A 7,199-nucleotide genomic window follows, 5' to 3' on the forward strand; every position below is an offset into this window, starting at 1 on the left:
AATGTGCAGTACAGACTACAGCGTGTCAGTAAATGTGCAGTACAGACTACAGGGTGTCAGTAGATGTACAGCACAGACTGCAGCGTGTCAGTAAATGTGCAGTACAGACTACAGCGTGTCAGTACATGTGCAGTACAGACTGCAGCGTGCCAGTACATGTGCAGTACAGACTACAGTGTGTCAGTACATGTGCAGTACAGACTGCAGCGTGTCAGTAAATGTGCAGCAGAATGCAGCGTGTCAGCAAATGTACAGAACAGACTACAGTGTGTCAGTACATGTGCAGTACAGACTACAGTGTGTCAGTAAATGTGCAGTACAGACTACAGCGTGTCAGTAAATGTACAATACAGACTACAGCGTGTCAGTAAATGTACAATACAGACTTCAGCGTGTCAGTAAATGTACAGAACAGACTGCAGCGTGTCAGTAAATGTACAGTACAGACTGCAGCGTGTCAGTAAATGTGCAGTACAGACTGCAGCGTGTCAGTAGATGTACAGAACAGACTGCAGCGTGTCAGTAAATGTACAGAACAGACTACAGTGTGTCAGTAAATGTGCAGTACAGACTGCAGCGTGTCAGTAGATGTACAGAACAGACTACAGCGTGTCAGTAAATGTGCAGTACAGACTACAGTGTGTCAGTAAATGTGCAGTACAGACTACAGCGTGTCAGTAAATGTACAGAACAGACTACAGCGTGTCAGTAAATGTGCAGTACAGACTACAGCGTGTCAGTAAATGTGCAGTACAGAGGACAGTGTGTCAGTAAATGTACAGAACAGACTACAGCGTGTCAGTAAATGTGCAGTACAGACTACAGCGTGTCAGTAGATGTACAGAACAGACTGCAGCGTTTCAGTAAATGTGCAGTACAGACTGCAGCGTGTCAGTAGATGTACAGAACAGACTACAGCACGTCAGTAAATGTGCAGTACAGACTACAGCGTGTCAGTAAATGTACAGAACAGACTACAGCACGTCAGTAAATGTGCAGTACAGACTACAGCGTGTCAGTAAATGTACAGTACAGACTACAGCGTGTCAGTAAATGTGCAGTACAGACTACAGCGTGTCAGTAGATGTGCAGTACAGACTGCAGCGTGTCAGTAGATGTACAGAACAGGCTGCAGCGTGTCAGTAGATGTACAGAACAGACTGCAGCGTGTCAGTAGATGTACAGAACAGACTGCAGCGTGTCAGTAAATGTACAATACAGACTACAGTGTGTCAGTAAATGTGCAGTACAGACTACAGCGTGTCAGTAGATGTACAGAACAGACTGCAGCGTGTCAGTAGATGTACAGAACAGACTGCAGCGTGTCAGTAAATGTACAGTACAGACTACAGCGTGTCAGTAGATGTGCAGTACAGACTACAGCGTGTCAGTAAATGTACAGTACAGACTACAGTGTGTCAGTAAATGTGCAGTACAGACTACAGCGTGTCAGTAGATGTACAGAACAGACTGCAGCGTGTCAGTAGATGTACAGAACAGACTGCAGCGTGTCAGTAGATGTACAGAACAGACTGCAGCGTGTCAGTAAATGTACAGTACAGACTGCAGCGTGTCAGTAAATGTGCTCACAGTAAAGTCTGTGTGTACTTCTACTTTTTCATCCAGCTTCGTAGTAAAGTGTAGTACTTGCTCACTCTGAGTAGAAGTATTGTGCTGTAAGTATTATTAGTAGTGAAGTACCAGCGGCTGTAGTCTCAGTGGTACTAGTGGTAACCCTGCAGTAGTAGTATTAGTAGTACTGCAGTAGTATTGCAGTTGCACTGTACAGTAACAATAGCAGCAGCTCTGCTAGCTAGCTTCACCTGCTAACGGTACTTTCCCGTCATTTTAACGCCGCACACACAAACCGGTCCAGTTACTAAACACCCGCCGCAGCTGTCCGGTCCCGGTAATCCCGGTAACCGTCCCCGGGCCGTCCTGGGCCCGGCCGAACCGCCCGAACACCGACAGCCCGACCAAAACAAACGGTTAGCAACAGCTAGGCTAACGGGACGGCCGCTCTTACCTCCCGGTTCAGAGAAAAGTCCTCTTCAGACGGAGCAGCTTCACGGGAACATCACCGGGAAACACTCAGCCGTTAGACGAGCCGGCAGCGGCGGCGGGAGCCTCTCATGTCTCCGGTCAGAGCGGGAAAACAATTCAACAAAGTCCGGGAGAAGTTGAACTAACTCGGCCTCTCTGTTGTGGAGCTGCGGCCGGCCGCCATCTTGTGTGTGTGTGTGCGTGCGCGTGTGTGTATGTGTGTGTGTGTGTGTGTGTGTTTGTGTGCGTGTGTGTGCGTGTGTGTGTGTGTGTGTGTGTGTGAATCATTAATTTCAGGGTGAAAACTTGGTTTAACTTTAAAGGACGAGTTCACAGTTTTTCAGACTGCTGAAGCTGAATAGAAGCTTCACACAGACTTTAAACGACTGTGTGGACACACTGTGGATTTTATCCTCCATCACTTCCATTAAAACATATTTGAAGGATCTTTTAATATCCAGTATGAACAGGAGGAATGATTACAGACACCTGACTGCTGGTTTAACTGGGAACACTGGGAACTGGTACTTTAACGATCTCCAGACGTGTTCAGACAGATAATCAATCAGACTCCACATGCAGAGCAAAACCTTTAAATGTGTTTCATCCCCTAAATAAATCACAAGCACATACAGATCAATTCACAGCTGAACTGACCTTTATAAGTATTGATGTCAACATTCATGACTTTAATGTTTTAATTTGATGTTTTTACTGTTTTATTGTTACGTTTGTCTGATTGAGTTTCCGTTGCTATGCAACAGACAATAAACAAACCTTGAATCTGAATAAAGATATTAGAACAGTGTGTGTCTGATCTGGTATTTCCATCGTCCTCCACACAGAGGATCCAGTGCTTTATTTTCACCTTTTCTCTAACTGGGAACATTGGTATTAAAGTGAAAGAGAAGAATTATCAGCACAATGTTCTCATATTTACTCAACATCTGTTCAAGGTGGAGTTTTAATTCTTATATAACGCTGATAGTTTAATGAATGATAACACGTCACATTTTAACTGTTATATGTTGTGAATCTGCAGTAACATTTATCTGTCAGTGTTTTCCTCTGAAATACACAGTTATGTATTTTTAAGAACTTTTGTTTGTTATTTCAGTGTTTAATAAGTTAGAACAGTAACATAATTGAATATTTTTCATATCTAAACATCATAATAATAATCATAATAGATCTGTTTGTGGTCTCAGGCGGTAACTGCCCGTCTTACCTGATGCTAAAGTCTTTGTTCACTGGAGGCTTCAAGTCTCCACATCACACATGACTGATGTATTTATATATGACAGGCTTTATTTATGGATTACAGACACGAACAAGATCCAACTGATGGCATGTTAAAGTGAAAACACTGATTTCCAGCATGGTCCCAAGATTAAAAGACATAAAGAAAAAAATTCAACAAGTCAGTTTAATTTGTGTATCATGAATCACACATTAAGCTACGACTTCCTGTCCCCTAAAAACACTTTAACAGGGAAAAGTGTAAGAAAGCTCAGGAAGAACAGACAGGAAATAGATTATAATGGATCCATTATATACATGAAGAATGTGATGAAGAGGATGAAGAGCAGCTTCCAGGTGAGTCATGTGACCTCCATCACCATGGAGACCTGGCAGGAGGACAGACAAGAGAAGAGACAAGAGATGCAATGATGATCAATACAGTTCCAATAAACGGCGGCGCTGAGGTACGTGAAGATTCCGTCCGTCGTGGCCGAACATCCGCTTGCCCCGGATGTTTTAGTTCACATTTCAAGTCAGTCCTCTGAACCACTGAAACAGGACTTCATGAAGCTCATTGACTCCTTCACAGTTCATGGCAGACGGCTATTTATTAGCGGACCCATCCCGGGTCGTTTTAGCCTCCACACCTGGCTGCAGTCAACCTGCGCAGCCCTCAACGTAGCTTTTATTGACAATTTTAACCTCTTCTGGAAACGCCCTGGCTTTTTCCGCCCTGATGGACCAGGTTCACGCACTCTTACTGACAATATTCTCTACTCGATCTGGAACTCTCCCTGACTATCACCGATCACATGACCTCACCTGCTCACTTCCAGTCCGCTACCATCCTAGTTTTTGTGTCTGCTTCTAAACCTCCACTCCCACGCCCATGGACATCCCAGTTAGAACCACAGACAGACCTGACCATCTTCTGCTTATAATAGCATTAAAAACTGCAGAAATCCAAATAACTTAATTCCAGTAACACCTGTTATCACATCTGAGCATCATCATCATCATCATCATCATCATCCGTATGCTCCAAACATAGCATGCTCTCCTCATCGCCCCATCCCAGTCATTACAAACCACAGACCTTGTAGACAGCGAGCATCAGAGAGCAGCTCTCACATTGACCCAGATCCTGTTTACACCAGGCTGGTACCTGTTGTTGTTGGCCTGGATAAGGGGATCCAGATCCCCCGCCTGCAGTCACCCTGTCTCCGCAGAGGAGGGGTGAACCCCCGAAACCTTCAGCCGCTGGGTCGGGCACCCGGGACGGCAAGCGGGCCGACTCCAACCGAGACGGCCCTGATAAATGCTAGATTGCTAGAAAATAAGACATTCATTCTAAATGTTTTTTTTTTGTTTTTAGATTTTCTGTGTGTGACTGAAACCTGGCTGAATGTCGGAGAGTTAAACTCCTTTTCAGAACTTTTACCGCTGGATTGCACATATTTTAACTCCCTGAGAACGACGGGGGGAGGGGGAGGAATAGTTTTTAAGAAAAGTTTTAACTGCAGACAACTACAGTCGCACTTTTACTCCAGTTTTGAACTGAATATGTTTGAGTTGGACCAATCGCATCTAGTACTGTGTGCTGTGATATATCGACCACCTAAATATAATATATAATAAGGACTTTCTCAATGACTTTTCTGATTTCTTGGCTGGTCTTATGACAAGATTTTAATATTCATGTCTGAGAAGCCGTTGGTTAAAGACTTTCTTAATCTCATTGACTCCTTCAGTCTAGTACAGTCTGCGACAGGTCCTGTACAAGAGCATGGACACACACTGGATCTGGATTTATCATGTGGCCTGTCTGTTTTTAACATTGAAGTATGTGATGCAGTTTTCTCTGATCACATGCCTGTTTTATCTGAGAACTCCAGCAACACTTGTAGTGTGAAGAACAACTTTATTAGTTGACCGACGCGTTTCAGCTTGTGGCCTTTATCAGGGTCATCATAGAACACATTACAAACAACATTTGAATAAAGTAAGTTCAGTATGAAAAAAGGTAAAAAAATCTTTTTTAAAAAAGTTCAAAAAATATAAAAGACAACCAATCATATACATCAAGACACATATCAGCCAATGGGGCATCTACAGAGATGGGTTTGATATATGGTCATGTGGTTTCAGGCCAATCAATCTGATTGGCCTTTATTTAAATATTGCTTTAAATAAAGTTTTTCTGGCCAATGAAATGTTCTTACAGAAAAACTGGGACAATGTCTTAGAAAAGGTCAAAGGTCGGCTCATGAAATGGAAATGGCTTCTACCTAAAATGTCCTACAGAGGTCGTGTTCTCGTGATTAACAATCTGGTCTCTTCTGCTCTGTGGCACCGGTTGGCCTGCGTTGATCCTCCAGCTTCTCTTTTATCACAGATCCAAAGGGTTTTGGTTGATTTTTTTTGGGACAGGTTGCACTGGGTACCTCAGAGCGTGCTGTTTCTTCCTAAGGAGGAGGGTGGACAAGGTCTGGTCCATCTGGCCAGCAGGGGCGCTGCCTTCCGCCTTCAGTTCATTCAGAGACTGCTCACTGGGCCCACAGACCTGGTGTGGAGGACTTTATCCTGCTGCATCCTGCAGCGGTTTGGTGGTCTGGGACTGGGTTTGTCTCTGTTTCTAATGGACTCCAAGAGGTTGGACGCTTCGTCCCTGCCGGCCTTTTATAGAAGCGTCTTCTCAGTGTGGACTTTGCTGAGGAAGCAGAGGCAGGAGCAGGATGACTCTCTGTACTGGCTCCTACAGGAACCTGTACTGTTTGGAGGACTTTTGGATTGTCCCAGCTGGGGTGGACCTACTCTATCCAGACTCCTTCACACTGCAGGAGTTTCTACTCTGGGGCAGGTGGTGGAGCTGGCGGGACCTCGGTTGGATGATCCTGTTGGACTGGCTGCTCGGATGGGAGTGAGATCTACGCGAGTCATAAACCAGTTACTGAAACATTGGAAACAGAAGCTGACAGGACATCAATGCCTTCTGTTAACTGACTTTTGTGATGGCGCACTGCTGCCAAACTGTACGGACCCCTATCCCACCATTGGACTGTTTCCGGATTTCAAAAACTGTTCTGGTCCTTTACTTGAGCCTGTCGACCCTGTGGGAGCTTCTTTGGAGGACGCCTCAGGAAAGACTCTGTATAAGTTGATGGTTAAAACCTTGAACCAGAACAAACTGAATGGATGCAGTGACACCCCGTGGAGGACTTATCTGGACTTAGACCCTGACATCAAACCAGCATGGAGGTCTTTGTATAAACCTCCTTTAACAAAGAAACATGCGGACCTGCAGTGGAGGATCCTACATGGCATTGTAGCAGTGAACTCCTTTATCTCTGTTATTAATGCTGCTGTGGAGGAGAAATGCCCCTTCTGCAGCCAAAGAGAGACGGTGTTTCACTGTTTCTCAGAGTGCTCCCGTCTGACGGCTCTGTTTGTGTTGTTGGAAACCATTTTTAGCAGATATGGAGAAATTTTTATGAAGCAGGTTTTTATTTGTGGTTTTAAATACACTCGCCAACAGAAGAACAAGTGTCAGATATTGAACTTTGTTTTGGGACAGGCAAAGATGGCGGTGTATGTGAGCCGCAGGAGGAAGGTGGAGGAAGAGCTGAATGTTGATGTGGTTCCTGTTTTTGTCAGAATGGTGAAGTCCAGACTGCTGGTAGAGTTTAGTTTTTACAGAGCTGCTCATGACCTGGAGACTTTCCAGCTGATTTGGGGTTATGGGGGGGTGCTCTGCTCTGTAATAGATGGACAGTTGAGTTTTGGACATGTGCTGATGTAACTTTGATACCTGATATGTAATTATATTATGTATGTGTTAATGTAGTGTATTACGTTTTTTTTTACAGTGTACATAGTGGATAATAAATGTTGAGTTTAAAAATCAAATCTCTATG

General features: G+C 44.3%; 1 protein-coding gene across 3 annotated transcripts in view; it reads right to left on the reverse strand.

Moving 5' to 3' along the window:
- Positions 1 to 2,272, reverse strand: part of apc (APC regulator of WNT signaling pathway) — a 41,733-nt gene extending 39,461 nt beyond the window's left edge. For 2 of the 3 annotated variants that reach the window (XM_067574918.1, XM_067574914.1), the window contains exon 1: positions 2,027 to 2,271. The gene's annotated coding sequence lies outside the window, so the exon portion shown is untranslated. Of the gene's footprint in view, positions 1 to 2,026 lie in introns of all 3 variants that reach the window. The other variant, XM_067574916.1, reaches the window with a different exon arrangement.
- Positions 2,273 to 7,199: the final 4,927 nt, after the last annotated feature.

This window comes from Thunnus thynnus, chromosome 19 (genome assembly GCF_963924715.1).
Source record: "Thunnus thynnus chromosome 19, fThuThy2.1, whole genome shotgun sequence".
NCBI classification, from domain to species: Eukaryota; Metazoa; Chordata; class Actinopteri; order Scombriformes; family Scombridae; genus Thunnus; species Thunnus thynnus.